A 23913-nucleotide genomic window follows, 5' to 3' on the forward strand; every position below is an offset into this window, starting at 1 on the left:
AGGTACATGTGTTAAAGCTCTCCTGTCTTGTCTTTTCTTTTGGTTTAGAAACAGTTTATTCAAGTTCCTACCTAAATGCACCGATACAAGTGAGGTATTCCTGGATTGATGCAGGAGCCAGTGGGTTCCATGGCACTGAGCATCGAGGCCAAGGAGAGAGCCCCAAGGTTTCAGAGTCAGACCAGGCCAGAGACCCTGAGCCAAGGGTGGGCTAATGTCCTGACACTGGCAGAAGCATTCTTCTCACAGCTGGGCATACTGCAAGGCATGTCTTCTACACTATATCATTTCAGTGATGTTAGGGAAACAGATTATTAAAGAAATGTGACCCATGTCCTAGTGGATCTCAGCTGTTGTTGCTTTGTAAGTCACATGCTAGCAGGTGCAAGAATTTTATACTATCCCAGTAAGAAACAGTAGGCCACAGAATGATAAAACCTCTGTGTTTCTCCCTCAGTGCTTCTTTGTCTGTTTTTACTCCTACCTGAACTCCCATTCTCAAGCCACCTACCCTGATGTTGAAAGTTTCATGTATACAAAGTTTTCTCAGATGATGACAGCTATTTCCAAAGCAGCATATTGCAGGTAGAGCATGTGCTTAGCATACCCAAGGTCTTGGGTTCAATCCTAGTAACCGCCAATGACTAGTTGAAAGCATAACTTAGAAGACAGATTTAGGAAGCGATATATAGAAAAAATAGGAAACAAATTCCAAAAAGCCATAGTCTATGAGAACCAGATAACAACTGATTCATGGATGGTCTTACTTGAAAACTACCAAATTGTTGCTTACACAATTAGTAGAAACATATTAGAGTCCACAGTTGATAATCTGCCAACTTCTGGGTAAAACTTTGTCTATAGGATGGGATGGTCAGAGTCTAGCTCAAACCTTCTCTAACCCCCACAAAAAATGCTGAATTGGAAGGGAAATCATACCACCTACAGCATTCCAATGGTGAGAAAGGCCTGTGAGGATGTAGAAGGTGTACACACATTATTACAGTTTTAATTTTGAAGGGCACCTTGAGTTTCATTTGCCACTTTTCTGAATGTATCTGTCAGGAACAGACATAAGGACATTTTACTAGGATTTAACTTTCAGGCAAAATAGAAACTTTGGTCATAGCTATAGTTCTACAAAAATGCTTTAAAGGGGTTATTAGTTCTGCTTAAAATAATATCACTTTATGAATGACACATAACAATGATAAGAAAATAAACATCTGCATATCTAATGTAAGAGTGATATCTCTTTTACTAGTATCTTATCTTAAATACAGCAAAAGAGTCAGTATGGCTTACAAACAGTAGAAAGTTCTCTTATAGGGAAGCAGAAAAATAGTAAAATAAGGCATAGCCTGTTATTATCACAAATCTGTAATAGGTGGTAGTGTCCCTTCTGGGAGGCACAAGTTGGAAATCTTATTATCCAAAGGTTTAAAATGTAGTTCTGAAGATGTCATGTGAATAGGTGGGAACTGTGAACTTCTCTGGGCCACCGCCATCTTATTTATAAAGTGGAGACATTAATGTATGACCTGACTGAAGCTGAAGACATTTTGAAGTCCATTTCAACTCCAGGATTTCTTATTCTACTACACTCACAGAGCCTTGTCTTCCTCTGAGAGTTGTTTTGTGTCCACGTATGTAGTCTATCTGAGAGAACGTTCCATGTGCACTTAAAAAGAATGTTTATTCTGGGTTTTGTGTGTGTGTGTGTGTGTGTTTGGATGCAATGTCCCAAAAATATCAACTAAGTCTGTTCTATTGTGTCATTTAGTATCTCTGTTGCCTTATTGATTTTCTGTCAGGAAGACCTGTCCAATGATGTTAGTGGGGTGTTAAAGTCTTCTAACATTATTGTATTCCCATCAATCTCTCTCTTTATGTCTGCTGATATCTGTTTTATGTATTTAGGTGCTCCTATATTGGATGCATATATGTTCATGAATGTAATATCCTCTTCTTGTATTGTTCCTTTTATCATATATAGTGTCCTTTTTATCTTTCCTTATGGCTTTTCTTTTAAAGTCTATTTTATCTGTTATGAGTTTGCTACCCCTGATTTCTTGTCATTTCTATTTGCATGAAATATCTTTTCCCATTTCTTCACTTTCAATCTATGTGTGTCCTTTGCCCTATACTAGGTCTATTGCATACTGTAGGCTGTTTTATTATCCAGTTTGCTACTCTATGTCTTTTGATTAAAGCAATTAGTCCATTATCATTTACAGTAAATATTGATAGATGTGTGTTTATTGCCATTTTAAACCTTGTTTTCCAGTTGATTTTGTATTTTTTCTGTTCCTTTCTTTTTCTCTTTGTTTTTCCTTTTGTGTTTTGATAATTTTCTTTTGTATTAGCTTGATTTCTTTTCTTTTTGTTTTTTGTGACTTTATTGTGTGCTTTTGATTTGTGATTACCCTGTTTTTCCAGTATGTTAACCCATTACTATATCTATTTGCTTTAGACTGGTAATCATATAGGTTGAAACATTCCCTAAAAAATGAAGAAAAAAAATCTACATTTTCTTGCTCCCCTCTCCACCATTTTGATTTTGGTGTCTTCTTTTACATCTTCCTGTTTATTCTTTTGCTGTTCATTGTACTTATCATATTTCTAATTGTGATTTTCTCTTTTCTATAGGTTTTTGCTTCTTTTCTATTTAGAGAAGACCTGTTAATATTTATTTTAGGATAAGTTTAGTATTGCTATATTCTTTTAGTTTTTGCTTGTCTGAGGAATTTTTTATCTCTTCTTCTATTCTAAATGATAGTCTTGCTGGGTAGTGTTCTAGGTTGCAGCCTTTTCTCATTCAGGATTTTTAATTTATCCTGCCACTCCCTTCTGACCAGCATAATTTCTGTAGAGAAATCAGCTGATAGTTTTATGGTGGTTCCCATAACTATACCCTTTGTTTTTCTCTTGCTCCTTGCATTTATTTCTGTATTCTTTGTTCGTCTGGAATATTCTCCCTTCCTTGAAACCATTTGGCAATTCCCATTGTCTTTTAAATTTTCTCCTCAAGTTTTCTCTCTCCTCTGAACTCTATTTTCATCCCCTCCTTGCTTTTTACCTCTATGTTCCTTTAGCATTGCATACTTAGCCTACTTACTGTGATTGTTTGCCTTTTAGTCTGCCAGTTGCAGAATATAAATCACAGTCTATCTTCCCCTCCTATTCTGCAGCTCCCTGAGGACTGTATAGTCTCACTGCTGCCACTGTGTTGCATTTGAATTGAATTGGAGGGTTTGGGGGGCACTAAGAGTAGAAAGGGAAGCAAAGTGGAAGGGTTCTGCTGAAGACAGTTCCCTTACTATATAGTTTTCCAATTCCTGCCTTGTAGGTCATTACTTTGAAGATGACATATTTACCTTAAAAAATACTCATTAATGTTGTTTTCCAACAATGTTGATTATCTTCCAAAGGTCCAGCAAGGTTTGGCAAGTTTCATCATTTCAGAAACAATTCTCTACTGTAATCTAAGTAATAATTACAGAAAGATTATAAAACCATAGGATGTCTTTGAAAGATTATGATTTCAAACTTGACTTGGGGGGAGCAATGAAGGGACAAATCATTCCTTCTCCCTTCTGACTACATAACCCTTCTGAAGCGCCTTCCTCCCACCAGGTATTTTCTGCTTTCATGCTGCCACCCTGACTGTCATTCCCAGCTGACCCAGCCTACTTTCCTACTTTCCACCCCCAAGGCCTTTCCTCTTCAAGGACATTTTGGAATCCATACTTTCCACCAACATGAATCTTGCTATCTCAATCTATCAGCCAGATGATCTGATGGGTTTTGTAAAATATTATTTGATAATTTTCTGAAAATCTTCAAAAACACTGCCTTTGAACCAGACTGTTTGTTAATAATGTCAATGTCTTACTTCAAGGTGCACGTTCCCCCTGGTGGGATGCAGAAGTGCTCTAGATTGTCTACAGGAGTTTCATGACACTTACTAATAACATGTTCAAATTTCATGTGTCTCTGCCAATTATTTCTCATCACATAATAGTATCTTGCATACTCAATATTTCTTCGTATGCCCTTTCCTTAGGCTTTCCAGGAAATATCTTTCTTGGGTAAATGGAATCAAACTGAAGAATTGAAATCTCTGGCCAATTGTAAGAGGAAACCTCAAAATAAGAAAATAGAAATCATATAGAGTGTGCAACTTGACATGCATAAACATCCTCTGTCACTTTTCTTTCCCTCTACTTTCTCTTTCCTCCCTTCTCCTCCTATCTCCCAATTACTCAGCAAGTATAATTCAACATCTACAGCAAAGATTTCCCAGATGAAATGGCAGAGCAGTAGAAGGTAATACTTAAGAGCACAGGCTCTGGAACCAGACTCCTGTTTCTGAATTTGGGCTCTGCCAGTTAATAGTTATGTGACCTTGGCCAAGTTATTTCACTTCTCTGCAACCTCAGTTATGTTGTTTGTAAAATGGAGATGAAAATGCTAGCATCTACCTTATAGGGTGGCTCTGAGAAATAAATTAGTACCTAAGAAATGCTTAGCACATAACTGCTCTCACCAAATACTAGCCACTATTAACTGCTGCTTAATTTTAGATGACTAATGGGAATTAATTAGAAGTGCAGTATGGTGTGTGGAGAAAGAGCTTTCTAGATGGAGGAAACATCATATTTGAAGTCCTGAGGCAGGAAGGAGATGCAGGGTGTTTGGTGGAACTGACGGGAGATGAGAGTGGCTAGAGTAGGCAGGGGTCAGATCATCTCAGGCCTTCTAGACCATGCATAGGATTAGGATTTTGTTTTTATACTAAAAGCCATGAAAAGCCTCTTGAGGATTTTAAACAAGGGGATGACATGATCTGATTTGCTTTTATAAAGATTACTTCTGGTGCTATGGGAGAGAATAGCTTAAACCAGGTAAGAGGAGATGTGGGGAGATCTGGCGAAGGGAAAAAAATGATGCTAAAGATTCTAACTTGAGCCACTGGGTGGATGATGGAACCATTCATCAAGATGGAGAACGCTAGGAGAGGATCAGGCACAGGGAGAAGAGGAGAGGACTCACTTTTGAACATGTGCTATCTCGTAATAACACTTAATGGGGTATCATCTGTAAAAATATTGAATCACTGTGCTATATACCTGAAACTAATATAATATTGTAAAACAACTATACTTCAAAATAAATTTAATTTAGTCAGGACCCCTCCCCCAGCAATGAAAATCTGGATTTGAAGTGGCTAGAAGACCGTCAAACAGAGTTAGGTAGAGAAATTGGATATATGGGTCCAGAGCTTAGAGATAAAATTTAACTTGAATTCTCTTGAATTCAGAGTCCAGGTGAAAAAGAAAATTGTCATTTAAGTTAAAGTAGACAACTTCAGTTAGTGACAGAACAGTGATCAGCAAATAAGTGCATTTGGTAAGAGGGGAAAAACTTGAGTTTCGATTGAAGCATAAGGGACAATTAGCTTAGAAAGACTGAATTTCAAGCAAGCATTTCAGAAAGTGACAATTTAGCCTATGATAACTGCAAAATAAGGAGCTCATCAATTTAAGGATTATTTTATTTACTCAAAGAAAGGAAAAAATGGGGGCAAACAGAGAGTTCTGTGTCTAGTTTTGAATACTTTTCTGCTGCAGGTCAGAATGCGTCACCAAGACCTACCAATCTTCTTCAAATCAAACCTCCCACAGGCTTAGAATTTAAGTGGGTTCTTAAGGTAAGTATAGTGCTTTCTGGAGTCTGAAAGGTCACTATTAATCTTGCTGAAACATTCCAGGTTATATTAGCAGAGGCTTGTATTTGCTGCATAGCTTTAAAGTTAATCTTTTAGAGAGTCTTCAGGCATTGGATTAAGTCTTTCAGAGATTTTGAGAATGAAACTCCAGTTATGACAAGAGCTATGGATTCATATTTTAACAAAGAGCAGATTATATAAAATATTGTGTCCATAAGGGTATCAGAAAAGATACTTTTACTATAGGAAATTTCAAACATATGAAAAAATATAATAGTATAATGAATAACCATGTACCCATCCCCCAGCTTGAACTACCATCACTTGTCTGCTTGGGAAAAGATGTATTTTAAAAATAATTGTATTTTTTCTTTCATAAAATACTTGTTCACTGACGAAAATACAGATCATCCAGAAGAAGAAAATATATACTGGCCAATCCCAGCCCTTCTAGCAGGGCTATCAGTAGTCCAGTTGATGCTTTTGAATAATTCAGAAAAAGGTTCCTCCTCCCTTGGCTGAATGCAGCCCTGTGCCCAAAGTGCAGGGCTAGCTGAGTAAAGTATGACCTTGACCTCTGATCTAACTCTCCCCTCGCTAAGCTCCCTTCTGGAGAGCTCAACATGCACCATGGACATGGCAGATTTGCCTTCTGACCTCCTTTCTCTGCAAAGGCACACATATATTTACATTACTGAATTGTACTACACACACTGTTTTTTCATACTCCTTTTCACTTAATATTCCATGAACACTTTTCCTTGTCATTATTGAGTTCTTCTAAAAATCATTTTTAAAGACTGCACAATATTATTCAATCATCTCTTAATTCATTTAACTCTACGATTAGACACAGATTATTTCTATTTAACAAAAGTATAAAAAGCACTGAATATAAAAACATATACTCTTACAGATTTGTAACATAAATATTAGTGTATATCCATGATAAATGCCTTAGAATAATTTTCAGAAGTGGCATTCCTAGGGCAAAGGACATGGCAAATTCCAAGCTTTTCTATACCTGTTACCAAACTGCCTTTTAGTGAGATTGAACTAACCCAAACCCCATAAGCAGCCTTTTGCTTATTTTCCCAAAAGCTTGATAACATTAAATGTGATGATGAAAGATACAGATTCATATTTTTACGGTTAAAAACCCCCAAGAGTCTGTCAGTTTGACTATTGAAAAATAGTACCCACCGAGTGTCGCTTTTTTGGGGTTTGAGTAATAGTAAAGTGAGAAAATGTTTTTATGTGTATATTAGTCATTCTTTCCCCTGAAATTCCCACGTGTCATTTATCCTGTAGCACTCTTCTACTGGTCTATTTTCTGATTTCAAAAATCTTTTTGGATAAAAGTTGAATATATGTGTCACACTACCTGTAAGTTACTAAAAGTATAAGGTGGCAATTATTAAGAAGCAATGTATACCACATTTAAAGAGACTTAAGTATTTGACTTTTTGGCATTGAATATTTTGAGGAAGGAGACGTATATTACGTTGAACCATGTGAACTGCCAGTCCTATGTGGTAGTGACTCTCAAATTGTGGTCTAGGGATCCCAGGAGGTTCCCAATTCCTTTTTGGGCATCCACAGGTGAAAACTATTTTCCTAAGAATACTAAGACATCATTTGCACTTTCACTTTCATTCTCTTACAAATGTACAATGGAAGTTTCCAGAGGCTGTATGATGTGTGATATTCTAACAAATTGAGTGCAGAAGTAGATGAAAATCTATCTATCTCCTGTTAAGATTTGAAAAAATGTAAAACAACGTCACTCTTCTATTTTTTTTGGTTTGGGAAAATATAGTTATTTTCATAAAAATATATTATTTATGTTAACCTGCAATGGGTTTATTATTTCTAAATGACTTAATAACTTTTTCAGTTTAAATTTACATTATGGTGAATATCAATAGATATAACCTACATAAACAAGTCTCCTCAGGGCCCTAAATTTTTACGAGTGTAAAGGAGTCTTGTGTTGCAAAGTTTGAGAACCTCTGCTTTGTGGCATTTAAATATAGTTGCCTTTTATTTCAAAAATAGAGCAAGAGATATGAAGTGCTTCCCTGAGAACTAAATGAAATTAATCATGGGAGTTAAGGGTTTCATGCCATCCTGAGTGTCAGAGACACTTCTGTGTTCTTTAATAATTTATTTTTTTGTGTTTGTGATAATGTGGGGCCCTCTGCAGCATGGAAACCACAACAAAGACCCCTACTTCCTGAGCCCATGACAGTGCTGTAGAAGAGCAATAATAATGAAAAAATTAGCTGATTAAACATACTAAGATTTCACCCCAACAACAAAAGTTGTAAAACACAACCATGTGTTCCTCTTCTTTCCTTTGTCCCAACCAAAATAAAAAGATTTATCTGAGGCTATGTGAATAGGAAATCTTTCCTTTCTGAATTATACTAGGAGATACACAATTTAAAGAGGAAAAAGGATTCACTTTCTGCCCACTTGGGCTCCCCTGGGAGCACTGAGTCCTCAAAAATCTCAAAGTCATCACTTGTGTTTACTTAGAAATTAATTAATCCATTAAGAAATAGTCAGGGCCAAAATGAGAAATTTTTAAAACTACATAAAAGAACAAGAAAATAAATGGAAAAACACATCATGCCCCTGGATTAGAAAATGGAACATTATTAAACATGTCACTTCTCTCCAAATCGCACTGGGTGAAATGCAACACCAACCCAAATTTGCATAACCTCTGAACCAGTAACGTATTATTTTTAAAATCAGGAATCTATGATATCAAGCTTATTTTCACTGTTTAAAACTTAGTTCACGTTTCATTATTTTCCTGTAGTACTTAGATGTCCATATTGAAGGCATTTTTACAGTTGTCTCTCCAGAATGATGAATAACTAATAAACAAGGAAGCTGCCTCAAACAAGGAATTCCTGACTTTAATACCCCTCTACTATCATTATTTTTCCTTGAACTTGATGTTGATGTCCAAATGTCCTCAAGGAGTCCAGAAGACTAGAATGTGGCAACAGGAGGCACCAAAGGTACAAGCCAAGTTGACAATGTCCATAGTTGTGGTAGTGCTGGAAGGACTATATGGCTGTGACTAAATCGGTGTCATTACCCATTTCTTTCTTTGAGCAATTTCATTAGAGTTGTGGATTTTAAGGGAGATACCCTGTGTGCCACAACACAAAAGCACAGACCACAAGTACAGAACTTGGTATAACATTCCCTTGTGTGGAAATCATTAAGGGGTTTCAAGATGTGAAGAACCGGGCAGTTGGAGATTTGGAAGGTAGAAACTAATGAAAAACAAGAATAATTTTAATAAGTAGATAAACCAAAGAGAAAATGACACATGACAATCTTGATCTTGTCTTAATTTAAACCTATTGTAAGAACAAGGTTGACAAACTTGAGACCTCTGATTTAAAAAAAAAATCCTGAAGTATAACATGCACACTGAAAAGTGCCCAAATCATGAATTTCTCAATGAATTTCACAGATTGAGTGCAGCTGCGTAAGTATTGTCAGAGCAAGAAGGATAATGTTACTTATACCTCAGAAATTTCTCTTGTTCCTCTTTCTAGCTGCTACTTTGCTCCCCCATCACACACATATCATGGGTAACCACTGTACTTTTTTCCAACAGAATCTATTATCTTTGTTTTTGAACTCTCTATAAATGGAATCATACAGTGTGAACTCCTTCATCTCTGGTTTCTGTTGCTCGTCATGATGTTGTATACTTCATCCATATTGTTGTGAGGAGTTGTGGTTCATTCATTCTCATTGTAAAGTAGTATTACACTGCATGAATATACCACATTCATTCATTCATTCTACTGTAGGACACTGCATAGAATCCAGCTGCTTCTGCTGGGTAGATACTTAAGATTTGAATTACTAGGTAATAGAGTATGCACTTGTTCAACTTTATATGAGAAAAGAGTTTTCAAAAGGGGCTGTACCATTTTATACTATCATCTGCTGTGTGTGAGAGTTCTGGCTGGTCCATATTTTTACCTAACATTTGATGTTTTCTGTTCATTTTAGTTGCTTTGATTGCTAAAATAGCTTGTGGTTTTAATGTACATTTCTCTGATGGACTAAAGAAGTTAAGTATCTTTTAAAATGTCTATTAGTCTTTTGCTTAATTTCTTTTATGAGAAATTAAGACTGTTCAATTTTTTGCCTATCTTGTAACTGGACTGCCTTTTTCTTATTGATTTATAGAAATTCTTAATGTATTCCAAGTATTTACATATTAAGAACACCTTTCTTCATTCTGTGTCATGCCTTTTTTTATTGTCTTATTGGTGTATTTTGATGAACAAAACTTTATAATTGTTTAATAGTCCCAGTTTATCACATTTTTCTCTTTGTGATTAGCAGCTTTTTGTCCTATGTAAGAAATTTTTGCCTATTCTAAGGTCATGAAGACTTCTCTTATGTTTTCTTCTAGAGGTTTTATTGTTTTACTCTTGACTTTTAAAATGTTTGGGTGGGAAAGTAATGAAAATCAACATCCATCCAAATTGAAGAGCTTTTTTTGAAGAGCCAGTCACAGAGTACTGTGATATCAAAACTGAAGTAGCTGAACAGGCAGCTCTTTGCAGCAGGAATACTGGGGAAAGCAATTACACAACAGCCACTCTGCTTCAGCTAAGTGTCTCTCACTAAGTACGCCATGTTGCAAGCCAGTCAAAAATTGGTTTAATTGCCAAGGGACTGGGGGAAAAAAAAACAGTAAGATTTTCCATACAGAAAAAAAAAAACCCAAACAAACCCTGAGGTCATCTGAAGTAGAAACTGAAATTCTTTATCTCTTACGCCTAGAAATTGTCACAGAAATATTTCACATCTTTCCCTCCACTAATGCCTCTGAAACTATGACCTTGCTCCATAATTTAGCCCCTCTTTTATCTTTTGTTTTTGATCTGCTCTTTATTTTCCCTTTCAATCTACAAGTAAGCTCAGTCTCTGCAGTTCATCATGCAACAAAAACTTTCAAGATCTTTCCTCATATATTTTCTTTTCCTTCATTGCCAAACTTCACTAAAGTCACATTTACTGCCTCTACTTTCTCACTTCCCGTTTCTCCTTAACCACTTGTCTCATCTTGTCTATTGTTTCTACCAGTCTACGGAAATTGCTCTTTTGTAGATTCTCAAAATTAGTGTGTCCAAACCGAATTTTTTCATTTCCCCCAAGGCTTACCTCTTACGTTTCTTATTTCTGTTAATGGTATACCACCCTCTCAAGCACTCAGGTGGTCAGTAACCAAACAGCCATGCCTGGAACGCTTCTGCCATTTGGCCTTTCCCTTCCATTCCTCCTTCTGTTTTCTATGTGATCTCGATACCTCTTACCTAGCTATTCTAATAGTCTCCTAATTGCTCTCCTTGCTCCTAGTGTGCTCTTACCCAACCTATCCTGTACAAAACTCTAAGCTTATTTTCTGAATTCAAAGTTCTAACCTTATCATGTCCTAGTTTGAAGATCTTTAATAGTTTTCCCCATTGTGTGATTAAGCCACCACAAACTGGATCAAATTCATTAATTTTTACTCATTCATACTACTGCGAGAATTATTTCACTTCCTGTTTTCTTCTGATTTCCCTACCTTTGATGATGCAGTTCTCTACTTTTGTTGATGCAATTCTGGATTCTCCCCATTTCTGAATGTCTAAATTCTTCCTATTTTCAAGATAAAAGGGCAACTTCTTAATAGATACCCTTTCCAATCTTCTCTGGTAAACTCCTCTTTATCCTTCAAGAACCAGCTCAAACATCATTCCCTTATACAATCTGTATGCTGATTTAATCACTCCTGATCTCTACTTCCAAAGCACACTGAACATATCACTTATAAAGCAGTCCCTACCACATAGTACTGCAGTGATTTTTTCTGACTTTCTACCCTACTAAGCTCTTAGCTCCCCAAAAGCAAGTGTAATATAATCTTAATCTTTGCATTCTCAGTGTCTGGACTAATACCTTGCACAGACACATCTATGATAAATGTCTACTGAATGAATGAATGAATGAGTGAACCCATTTTTGATCTTCTCCAGTTGGAAATAATTTTTCCTTACTAAATTGCCATACCAGTTTCTCTTATGTACATGTCATTGAGACATACATTACTTTCTACCTTGTGTAATTGTTATTTGTGTAAATATCTTATATTCTCTAGTAGACGGTTATCACCTAAAGGCCAGAGGTTCTGCTCTGTCATATCCATGGACCTCATGGAACCTTGTAAGAGAGACCCTTACATACCAAAGGCCAAGAGCAGTTGGCCTTTGATCAAGACACACTATGACACACCTCAAGAGGACAATGTTCCAAAGCTAAAGTGCTAGAGACAGGCCAAGGCAAGCTACTAAGAGACCGTGTTTGCCCCTGTCTTTAGAAACTGGTAGTGCAGGTTTCTATAAATAGGTAAGTATTATTGCTTAGGAAAGCTGTTCATTTGTAGATTCATTAATTTGTAAACCACTTTGCGGAAAAGAAGGGAGATGTGTTTAGACGCCAAGAATTTCCACATGCCTTGTCTCTCACCATAATATTATGAGATAAGCATTATTGTTTTAAATTTACAAATAAGGAAAACAAGACTCAAAGTGCTTTAGTGACTTATTCAATATCGTGGAACTGGCAGTGGACAGAACTAGGACTTAAAAGCAAGTACTATATGAAACTCAAGCACAAGCTATTTCCCACTTCATCATGCAATATACTCAAGTTTCTGGAGAGACTACTCAAGAAATCCTTGCACCTAGGGGAACATAGCCTGCCAGAACTAAGGGTCAGGTTTGTATCAAATTTTATATTGAGGAAATCCCTGAGGAACAAAAATAAACTTGCCAAGTTTTATCTTTTTAAAATTGCAGTATTATTGACATGCAGCGTTATATTAGTTTCAGGTGTACAATATAGTGATTTGATATCTGTATAACCTGCAAAATGATGATTACAATAAGTCTAGTTAACATCCATCACCATACATACAGAATATTTTTCTCATGTGATGAGAACTTTTAAGATTTACTCTCTTCAGCAACTTTCAAATACGCAATGCATTACTAACTATAGTCGCCATCCTGTACATTACATCCCCATGACTTACAACTGGCAGTTTGTGCCTTTTGACTCCCTTCACCCATTTTGCCCATCCTTCACCCCCCCCCCACCAATCTGTTCTCTGTATCTATGAGTTTTGTTTTTTTTTTAAAGACTTCACATATAAGAGAGATCATACAGCATGTCTTTCTCTTAACATTTTAAAATTTTAAGTATAGTTGTTTTACAGTTATATCATTTTCAGGTATATCAGCATAGTCATTCAGTATTTTTACAGATTATACTTCATTAAAAGTTATTACAAGATAATGGCTATAATTCCCTGTGCTATACAACATATCCTTGTTGCTTGTCTGTTTTATATCTAGTAGTTTGTATCTCTTAATCCCATACCCCTAATTTGTTCCTCCTCTTTTCCCTCTCCCCTTTGGTAACCACTGGTTTGTTTTCTGTATCTGTGACTGTTCCTGCTTTGCATATACATTCATTTGCACTATTTTTTACATTCCACATATAAGTGATATGATACACTGTCTTTCTAACATATTTCACTAAGTGTGATATTCTCTTGGTCCATCCACATTGCTGCAAATGTCAGAATATCATACTTCTCATGGCAGAGTAATACTGCATTCTATATATACACACACCACATCTTCTTTATCCATTCATTGATGGACACTTAGATGTTTCCATGCTTTGGCTATTGTAAATAATGCTGCAATGAATATGGAGTTACATACATCTTTTTGAGTTTGTGTTTTCATTTTCTATGGACAAATACCCAGAAGTGGAATTGCTGGATCATATGGTAATTCTACTTTTAGATTTTTGAAGAAATTCCACACTGTTTTCTACAGTGGCCACACCAATTTACATTCCCATCAATTGTGCACAAAATTTCCTTTTCTCCACATCCTCGTCAATAATTGTTACTTCTTGTCTTTTTGATAACAGCCATTCTAACTGTTGTGAAGTGATATCTCATTGTGGTTTTGATTTGCACTTCCCTGATAATAAGCAATGTTGTGCACCTTTTTATTTGCCTGCTGGCCATCTGTAAGTCTTCTTTAGAAAGGTCTATTCAGATTCTCTGCCCATTTTTTAACCAGATTTTTTTTTGCTGTATAAATTTTTTGTATATTTTATATAAATATACACAGCATATTTGTATATATTCTTTATATATTTGTATTAAGTTCTTTGTATATTTTAGATATTAATCCTTTATGAGATGATACATAAGTAAATATTTCCTTCCATTCAGTAGACTGCCTTTTTGTCTTGAGTTCCTTTGCTGTACAAAAGCTTTTTGGTTTGGTGTAGTCCCATCTGCTTATTTTTGCTTTTGTTTCCCTTGCCTGACGAGACATATCCAAAAAAAAAAAAAAAAAAAAAAAAAGACCAAGACTGATGTCAGAGAGTTTACTCCCTGTTTTCTTCTAGGAGTTTTATAGTTTTGGGTCTTACATTTAAGTCTTTAATCCATTTTGAGTTTATTTTTGTATATGATGTGAGAAAGTTGTCCAGTTTTCCCAACACAATTTATTGAAGAGACTCTCTTTCCCCCAGTGTAGATTCCTGCCTCTTTTGTTACATATTAATTGACAATGTGTGTCAGTAAGTGTGGGTTTATTTGGGGCTCTCTATTCTGTTCCATTAACCTATGTGTCTGTTTTTGCGCCAGTACCAGATTGTTTGCATAACTGTAGCACTGAGAAACCAAAAAATTCACATGACCCACTTTATGGCGAGATTTGCTTTATTGTGGTGGCCTGGAACCAAAACTGCAATATCTCCAAAGTATGCCTGTAATCTACGAGGCTGGTACAACAAGCTTTGGTAGTCGTTGCGACAGTAAAGACACCAACTTGGTTAGAAGAAGAAAAAGAAGCCAACAGTGCCCGCAATGTGCTCGGAATGATGCTAGGTGTTTTCACATACTATCATCCTTGACTGCAGGTCTGCTCAAACCCAGGGCTAGACAGGGCCAGATCAAGGACCTAGATACTTTTTAGGGTAATGCTCAGAGGAGTCTCAAGATGAAAGCAACGTCTGAAGAAGGTCACAATGGTAATCAGGCAGAATAATCTGGGGGCAGGAAGGAAAGGTTAAATTCAGAGGGCAACAAGACTCAGTCATCTTAAGAAAAAGTGATAAAGGCTTATTTACAGTGAAGTCCTTGCTTGCGGAGATAAGGTAAAAAAATATAAGAGCTTTCTTTCCAGGAGGACAAGCAATTTGGACTAAAAGAATGAAGAAAGTTTAGCTTTGCAGACACCACCACCAGCAAGCCAGTCAACCCCACCATGTTCTTTGACATTGCTGTCCATGATAAGTCTTTGGACCATGTCTCTTTCAAGCTGTTTGAAGACAAGGTTGCAAAAACAGCAGAAAACTTTCATGCACTGAGCATTGGGGAGAAAAGACTTGGTTATAAAGGTTCCTGCTTTCACAGAATTTATGTGCCAGGGTGGTGACTTTATGTGCTATAATGGCACTAGTGGCAAAGTGCAAGTCCATCTACAGGGAGAAATTTGATGATGAGAGTTTTATCCTGAAGCTTATGGGTTTTGGTATCTTGTCCATGGCAAATGCTGGACCCAACACAAACTGTTTCTGGCTTTTCATCTGCACTGCCAAGACTGAGTGGCTGGATGGCAAACCTCTGGTCTTTGGCAAGGTGGAAGAGGACATGAATACTGTGGAAGCCATGGAGTGCTTCAGTCCAGAAATGGTGGAACCACCAAGAAGCTCTCCATTGCTGACTCCAGACAACTCCAATAAATTTGTCTTGTGTTTAACTTAACTTCCAGACCATTCCTTCTGTAGTTCAGGAATGCACCCCACTACCTTCATCTGCTTACTGTATCTTATAATGTTTGTGCTGTCTGAAAATATTCAACATCTATTTATGTGCTACATTTCTTTGGGTTCTATATTTTCCTTATTCCCTTCCAAGTCTAGTTGAAGTTAAGTTTATTATTACGAAATAGAAACTAAATGAGAAAAATGAAAGTTTTTTTGAGCCTAGACTATTGGAGAAAGGTGGTACCTTGATAAAGATTAAACAGTTGGGGAGAAGAAAAGCAAAACGAGTTTTACTTGAAGAGTTTAAGGGGAAGAGGGATTCCTAGGTACCTTCTTCTAGATCCTGTACATGTGTGTGCAGATGACAGAAGAGTGAACAAATCAGTTTTTACAGTTCATGTACAAAAATATCTAAATTGAAATCAAGACTATGGGTTTCAATGCTTTACTAAATATTAATATATTGTCCTCCCTATTGATTGCCTGCTGCCAGAGAGAGGCGGGTTAGCCAGGGGAAAAGGCAGCCCTCAGCTTTTCAGACTTCTGAAAGCCTTCTTAGGTTGGGCAGGGACATTTTTCAATTTATGCCTTTAAATAACCTGTAGATGTTCTCTTACTGTAACTCAAAACTCTCGATTTCTCATTTCCTAGTTTTCCATCTCTTTGGGTTAAGCATCAAATCTTTTCTTCTAGAATCAAACATGGTATATCTTCTCCAGTGACTCAGTACTCTTGCCTGGTCAAAGGACATTTCTGTGGATAAAACTGGAGTTTGTGCTCTGACTAACTTTGTTGTATTAGCTTTCTCTGGCCTGGAGATGCAGAAACCTAGGGGCAGGGAAAGAGCACCATGGAGCTGAAAGTCAATCCCACAGACCTACTCTGCTGGCTAGTCAGCAAGGGGTTATTTTAAGCATAGGTGAGCCTAGATTTGCCCAAGTATGGTGCTTTTTATTTGGGGGATGGATGGGTGATGAGGAATAAAGCAAGTTTAAGTATCCAGATCCCACATAAGGCCTTTCTTGGATTCAAGTGTTGCTTTAACCACAAATGCTTACAAAACCTGGTCTCTTCCCTCCACACACTTCAGGATGGGACTTTTGTTAAGCTCTGCCACACTAAGTATTAAGTATTTAAGTATTCTTAAAGTTCCATAGTTACAACTGGCTTGGGAGTAGGACTAGAGGGTTGTCCCAAAGTCCCTCATATTGCAAACTTGGCATATCCTTGGGAAGAGAAAGGAGAAAGCAATGAGTGGCTGAACAGGCTGTTCAGTGTTTCTGCCTTTCACTTACTCCATTTCCTGAGCTGTGTAGGTGTTGCTTCTCACTGAGGGTGGAGTGGGGATATAGGAGGGAGGAGGAGAGAGGTTAAGAGTGTTAGGATTGAGCAGCCCCCATTAGCTTTACTGAGATATAATTGATGCCTAACATTAAGTTTAAGGTGTACAATATGATGATTTGATGTATGTACACCAGTTACCATTTTTTTCTTTTTCTTTTTTGTGGTGATTACTCTTAGTAAATTTCAGCTACACGTTACAGTATTAACTATAGTCACTATGCTGTACATTAGATCACCAGAACTTATTATCCATCTTATAACTGAAGTTCGCACCCTTTGACCACCTTCACCCATTTCCCCTCCTCCATTCTACCCCGTGCCCTCCCCACATTTCACTTCTGACAACCACAAATACACTCTGTTTCTAAGAGTTTGGTTTGTTTAGATTCCAAATATAAGTAAGATCATTCAGAATTTGTCTTTCCTCTGACTTATTTCACTTAGCATAATGCTCTCAAGGTAAGCATAAAGTCCTCAAGGTTGGGCTCTTAATTTATGTTCTGAAAGTGAGATGAGAATATCAGTTCAGTATCTTGAATAATAATTGACACAGATATATGTAACAATGGTCAAATTAATTCTTAGAGAACCAAAGCTTGGTGAGTTAGGTCTGGAATTTTATCAGTTCACTGTTAAATGGTGTCCTTTAGGTACAATACACTTTTAACTACTGCCTTGGGACTCTACCTGCCTTAACAGGAAAGGTGAGGACAAGGATCTCAGAAATCTTCCACATTTTCACATGTGTTTGTCTACCTGTGGTTTTAGGTTTTCACTCAAACAGCATGGAAGAGCTGAAACAGCACAGAAGAAAGAGTGGTCAGGTCTGTCTGAAAGCAGCACGGTACAGTAGAAATAAAACATAAATTTTGGGAGGCAGACCAAATGGGGAAGAAAGTCCTAATTATATTATTTTCTACCTGTGTATTACTTATCTAGAGTCCACATTTTCCTCATTTGTAAAATGGGGATAACATCTACCTTTGCAGAGATTAAATGAGAAAAATCTACAGGAAAGCATTTAGTAGCTGCTAAATAAACGGATGGTAAGTGAAGTCAAATTCATGCCAATGCTGAGCATTTCAATTTCCATGCTTGAGAAGACATTTCAGCTGAAGATTCTTTATATGTTAATTTCAACAGGTATTAGAATTACCCAGAATAATGGAAGGTAAGACAATGAAAGCATAATTGTGGTCACTAGTTATACACAATCATAAGTTATTTTAACAATTTTTTAGTATAGAATATGTCAACATATAGAGAAGTAGAGAGACCACAGAGAACCCCCACGTATTCATCACCCAGCTTCTCCAATTATCATCCCCTAGACCACTATTACTTCCTTAATACTGCCAACTATTTATTTACACCCTGTTGCAACTCCACATTATTTTGAAACAAATCCCAGATATCATATCATTTCCTCTTAAATATTTCAATATGTGTAAAAGATTCTGGTTAAAAAACTTAATTATAACACTATTATAACAAAACATCATAGCTCAGTAACAGTAGTTTTCTTGTATCACCAAATGTCCAAGCAATCACGAGTGTGTATCACTACTTACAGCTCATCAACTGAATGATTTTATACCTGCATTTATACCTCTTATTTCAGCTCAAAAGGCATAAGGATGCCAAATTCCAAGCCACTCGGAGATGCAAATTAAAATTTAGGTATATGAAACAAATTGAAGGATTCCCCAATAGTCTTAAGAGGTCATTGTTTCCAAATTTCTGCAGGAACTACACAGACAATACGTTGGTTGCAGTTAATCTGAAGAAACACAGGATACTATTAATAGTTATGATAATTACTTTGGATGGACCTTTATGAAGTGGGACCTGGAAAGTCCAAGATTAAGGTGCTGGCCATTTTGGTTCCTTGTGAGAAACTCTATTCCTGGCTTGCAAATGGCCTGCTTACTGTGTCCTCACATGGCCTTTCTTCTGTTCTTCTGAGCTCCTGCTAGAAAAGATCTCTCTCCCTCTTCTCATAAGGCCACTAATCCCATTATGAGGGCCCCACTCTAATGACCTAATTTAACCTCAATTACTTCCTGAAGGCACTATCTGCAAATACAATCACATTAAGGGTTAGGAGTTATGAATATCTGGGAAGGGAGGGGAAACATTCAATCCATAACAAACCTACAAATTTGTAAAATGATTTAAAAGTCTGAAAAGCCAGTAAGCCAGCATGCCACACTGAACTATTTTTCTCCCTAAATTACCTTGGCTCTAAGCAGCTTAGATGATCATTTCTGGAAATTTTTCTTTATACCCTAATATAACTACCAGTGCAGGTGGAACCCATAGCCTAATGTCTCTTCCTCCCTTCCTGTGCCACTTCAGCAACAAAGCAAAATTAAGTAAGAATCATTTTCAGCTCCTGTCATACTAAGGGCATTTTTCATGAAATGAGTAATTTCCTCCCTCTTACCAGGTTGATTCTCTGTAATTCAAACAAAGGCTGAAGGATCTTTTTAGATACTGCTAAGCTTGCAAATTTGCCACACACACACACAAAAAAAAGTGTAGGTGGAGCTGTTTGTAGTCATTCTTGGCACTTTTCCAGGTTTTTGCTGGCTGCTTAGATTGCATAAGCAGCCATGTTTTTACTAGTTGTGGGTGTGTAGCTACAGGAGCTGCAGCAAAGAATTTGTGTCCTGAACAAATGCTGTAAACCAAATCTCATTTCCCCCAGTTTAACCAGATGATTTTGTTATTGGTCCTAAAAATATTAGGTAGGACTTGAAATAATCTGCCTTTCAAAAGTTTGCAGGGAAAAGTCCAAAAATTTGGTAACACTCTAATCTACCAGTAATGCTGTGGGAAAACATTTGGTACATGGAGGACAATATGGCAGTACCTATCAAAATTAAAAATACACATATGCCCTTTTGCAGAGTAATCCTACTCTGGGAACTGAGATGAGACATGCTTAAATATACAAGAAAAGATGATGTGTGTACAAAGATATTCATCCAAGCACCAATTAGAATACCAAAAAAAAAAAAAGAAACTCATGTCTCTCAATTGGATATCAATCTACAGAGGTAAGAAAAAAGGATGCCTTTTATGTATTTATATGGAAAAGCCCAAGATGTCTTAAGTGCAAAGTGCCGAAGAGTGTATATGATATCCTTACTTTTACAGAAAAATAGGGGAAAATAACATGGTAAGGCATGAAATAATTGCATGTAGCAAGCATGAAAAAAAAAAACTCTGGAAAAATGCACCAGAAAATAAAAATAGAGGTTACCTTGGGGGTGGGAACTGTATAGAGGAAGGACAGTGACAATGTTTAAAATGTTTTTTGCACCAGTAGATGAATTACCTAATCCAATAATTTTTAAAAACCTGTCTGGAATCTGAAATCAACAATTATTAAATGCCCACTGCCTTAAAAAGAGGAGAAAATCAGTTTGCCCAAATGCAACCTTCACTCTGGGGTATAAAATACAAGGTTGAGTGAAGTGGCTATGACTAACGATTTCCTGGAAATCAAAGTTCTCAGTGCCCCTAGAGAATTCTGAGATCAGTGTCTTCGCCAGAGTTTCACTTACTGGAGGTCTTCTCTAGAACTCAGAAAGAGGGAACAGGCAAATACAAAGGACATCATGCTCCTGCAAACAACTTAAAATTCCTCAGTGGTTTGTCTGCCAAAAATGTACCTGTTATTCATCTGTGAATCAAAAGACAAGCAGTAAGAAATTAGTAATTGTATTGTGGTGGGACATTCTTCTTCTATTTTTCTTTAATGTTAGGATGCGATCGTAAGAGTAAATAAATGATTTTAATAAACCTACCTCACCAGTAATAGTCTTCCTCACCAACAGTGGATAACTCTAAATTTCGAAGAGATATAGCTGCTTTCCAAAAGGAATGTGTTCATTAACAGCAGAAATTATCTTTCATTCTAAATTATAATGTCCTTGGCTGGCAAAGCCATCTTGATCTTTTCCCTTAGAATTTCAGGTGACTGAAAAGGTGAACACTATTGTAGAACGTTTCAGTGTTTTCCAATGTGAAGGACCCATACCACTGGTGATATAAAAGATGGTTCCAGGCAGTACATGAACGAAGCAGCAAACAACATTGAATCACATGAGTTATTCCTGTTTCTCTTTCAGGTCCTGGCTTGATTCAAAGCAGTTGGCTGCCAAGAGTATCTAGCTAAGCTTCAAAACCTGACTTTGTTTTCATTATACTAATTTTTACAGTCACCATCTTGACTTTTTTTCTTTTTGCTAGAGGTCTAGAACACAAATATTTGTCTGAATTAACCATGCTCACAGAAGCACAACAAACAGGAGAGTGTAGGTGCTGCTTTATGTTCCAAAAATCCCTTGGTCACAAATCACAAAAATCCACTGGTCTTTTCTCAGGCTTTATCCTTTCCTGACTCAGATTCTCCCTGTGGACTTCTGTAAGAGACACTTGGCTCTACAGGAATGGTGTAGCGCACTGTATAAATTGGAGCAAAGCTGGTTTTAAATACTGGTTCTTAACCTTACTGTGAGTCTACAAAGTCAGTCTATCAAATGAGGCTAAACTGACTACCTTGGAATCTGAGGGGAATATATAACATTTATTAATGTAGAGCAGCTGGCACACAGTTCAACAGGTGCTCAATAAATACTAATTTCCTCTCCTCCTTCCTCTACTTCTCTCCTCTGTCCTCAGTACTGTTTTTCTATATTCTCTCCCAATGATCTCATTCACTCCCATGGCTTTAATTATTACTCTTGTGTGGGTAGCTTCTGATTTATATCACCAATTCTGACTTTTTCACAGTACCAAAACTTAAGTTATAAATCTGTTTAATAATTCCACTTTGATGTTCTGGCATGTATTGAACAGCAAGTATCTTTCTCCAAATCATTTAGTTCATGCTATCACTATCAACTCCATCACTCAGGCTCAAAATCTCAATCATCCTAACTCCGCCCCCCTTTCCCATCACAATACATCAAACACCAGTCAAATATTTTATATGCTGTTTTAATAGCTTACAAAGGGTTATAAACAAAACAAAAATGCTTTATCAAACTCCCCTCAGCCTCAGGTGAGAAAAATTAAATTAAGTCAAGTTAGGAGATATGCTCAGGTCATATGCTAGAGTGCTTAGAACTCAGAAGAAAAACCTGTTAAGACTTGAACTTGCAGCTCTTCACTCCAGCTGCCATGCCCTTTTACCTTCTCATATTGCTTCAAGTTTTGCAGTATTTTTTGCATCTGTCTCTCCTCCCCTTCACCAATGCCACCCCTAGAATTCAGATCTACCTTATCTTTCACATTTGTAATGTATATATAGAAAGACTGGCTCACTCAGCAAGGTAATGGCAGTATATATCCAACATTGGATATTTTTTCTAACTTCTTTACTCCAGCAAAATTTTTAAAACTCTGCAATATGTAATGCACACACAGAAAAGTCCTGTACCACAAAACCTATAGCTCAATGAATCACACAGTGAACATCTATGTAACCCCCACTTGGGTCAAGAAAAAGAACATTGCCAGCACCCCAGCAGCCCCCTTATATACCCTCCTCCCAAGCATTCCTCCCCCACACCAAAGTTAATCATGTCCTTTCTTTTCTTTATACATTTTACTACCTAAACATACATCCCTAAATCTAGTTTGGTTTCACACGTTTTCTGACCTTTGAATTTTCTGAAGTGGGTATACATTCCCAACAACAATGTATAGTTTCAATTGTTTCAATGTTTGGCATTTTCTGTTTTCCATTTTAACCATTATTGTGGGTATGCACTATTAACTCACTGAGATTTTAATCTGCATTTCCCAAATGGTTACAGAAGTTGAGCACCTTTACATGTTTATTGGCCATTTTAGATACTTTCTTTTGTGAAGTGACTATTCAAATCTCTTACCAATTTTCTATCGGGTTCTCTTTTTATTTGTAGGGGTCTATAAATTCTGAATAGAGCAAAGCAGACATATTTCTATTGTAGAAATGAATGCATTTGCTTCATGCTATTAGAATACTACTAACTCTTCTTACTCTAGCCCCAAATCCACTAACAAACTCTTTGGGAGGTAATGGTCAACTTCACGTATTCTCTCTAAAACAAGGTAGACTTGTGCCAGGAAATTTGCTAGATACTTGAGATATAATGGCAAAAAAAGTATCAGGAACAAGAGCTTTGGAATGAAGCCTGTGTTAGAATCCTGTCTCTAACATTTACCAGCTTGGTGACTTTAGGCAAGTTATTTAAACTGTTTTAGCCTCAGCTTCCTCTTTGGAAAAATGGGGTTAGTAATACCTATTTGAAGAGTTTTTATGAGGGTTAAGGGAGACAATATATTTAACAGGCTTTGCACAGTGGCCAGCAAACAGGAACACTTAATAAGTGCCAGCCAGTATAAATTTGGTTATTTCCATGTAGCCTTCCATTTCAACGTGGAGGGAGAAACTGAGCAGATATCCATTCCCCCTCTTACTCATTACAGTTCTCACTATGAAGTTAAAAAAAAAAAAAAGGCACTGGGTTTAGATCTTCTGGGAACTTGGTCCTTCTCACTCCCCTCATCTAAGTGTCTCTAGAGCAGTGCTTCAAAAATTATCTGTGGTGAAAGGTCATAGACACTTTTATAAAAGATAAAAATAAATTACTAGAAAAAGGAAATAAAAAAAGAAAATAAAGACACATACAATACAATCCCCTAATCTTTATTACAACCATAGACATAAAATTAATGTAACACTAACTGCTATAAAAGTTTCTATATTGTTACTCTCAATTTCTGTAAATACCTTGTCTTGGACCATTAACAAAGGGTTTGCAGACTGGCACTACCCTGTGGCCCATACCTTTGGTGGCACTGCTTTTGGAATGCACTGACAAATAACAGACTTCTGAATCTGAAGGGCTAAGGTCGACCCTGGAATGTGGGGACTAAACTGAAGG

General features: G+C 36.8%; 1 pseudogene; it reads left to right on the forward strand.

The window, feature by feature from the left end:
• The first annotated feature begins 15238 nt into the window (after positions 1-15238).
• Positions 15239-15601, forward strand: LOC135321273 (peptidyl-prolyl cis-trans isomerase A-like; annotated as a pseudogene).
• The last annotated feature ends 8312 nt before the right edge of the window (positions 15602-23913 follow it).

This window comes from Camelus dromedarius, chromosome 5 (genome assembly GCF_036321535.1).
Source record: "Camelus dromedarius isolate mCamDro1 chromosome 5, mCamDro1.pat, whole genome shotgun sequence".
Taxonomy (NCBI): domain Eukaryota; kingdom Metazoa; phylum Chordata; class Mammalia; order Artiodactyla; family Camelidae; genus Camelus; species Camelus dromedarius.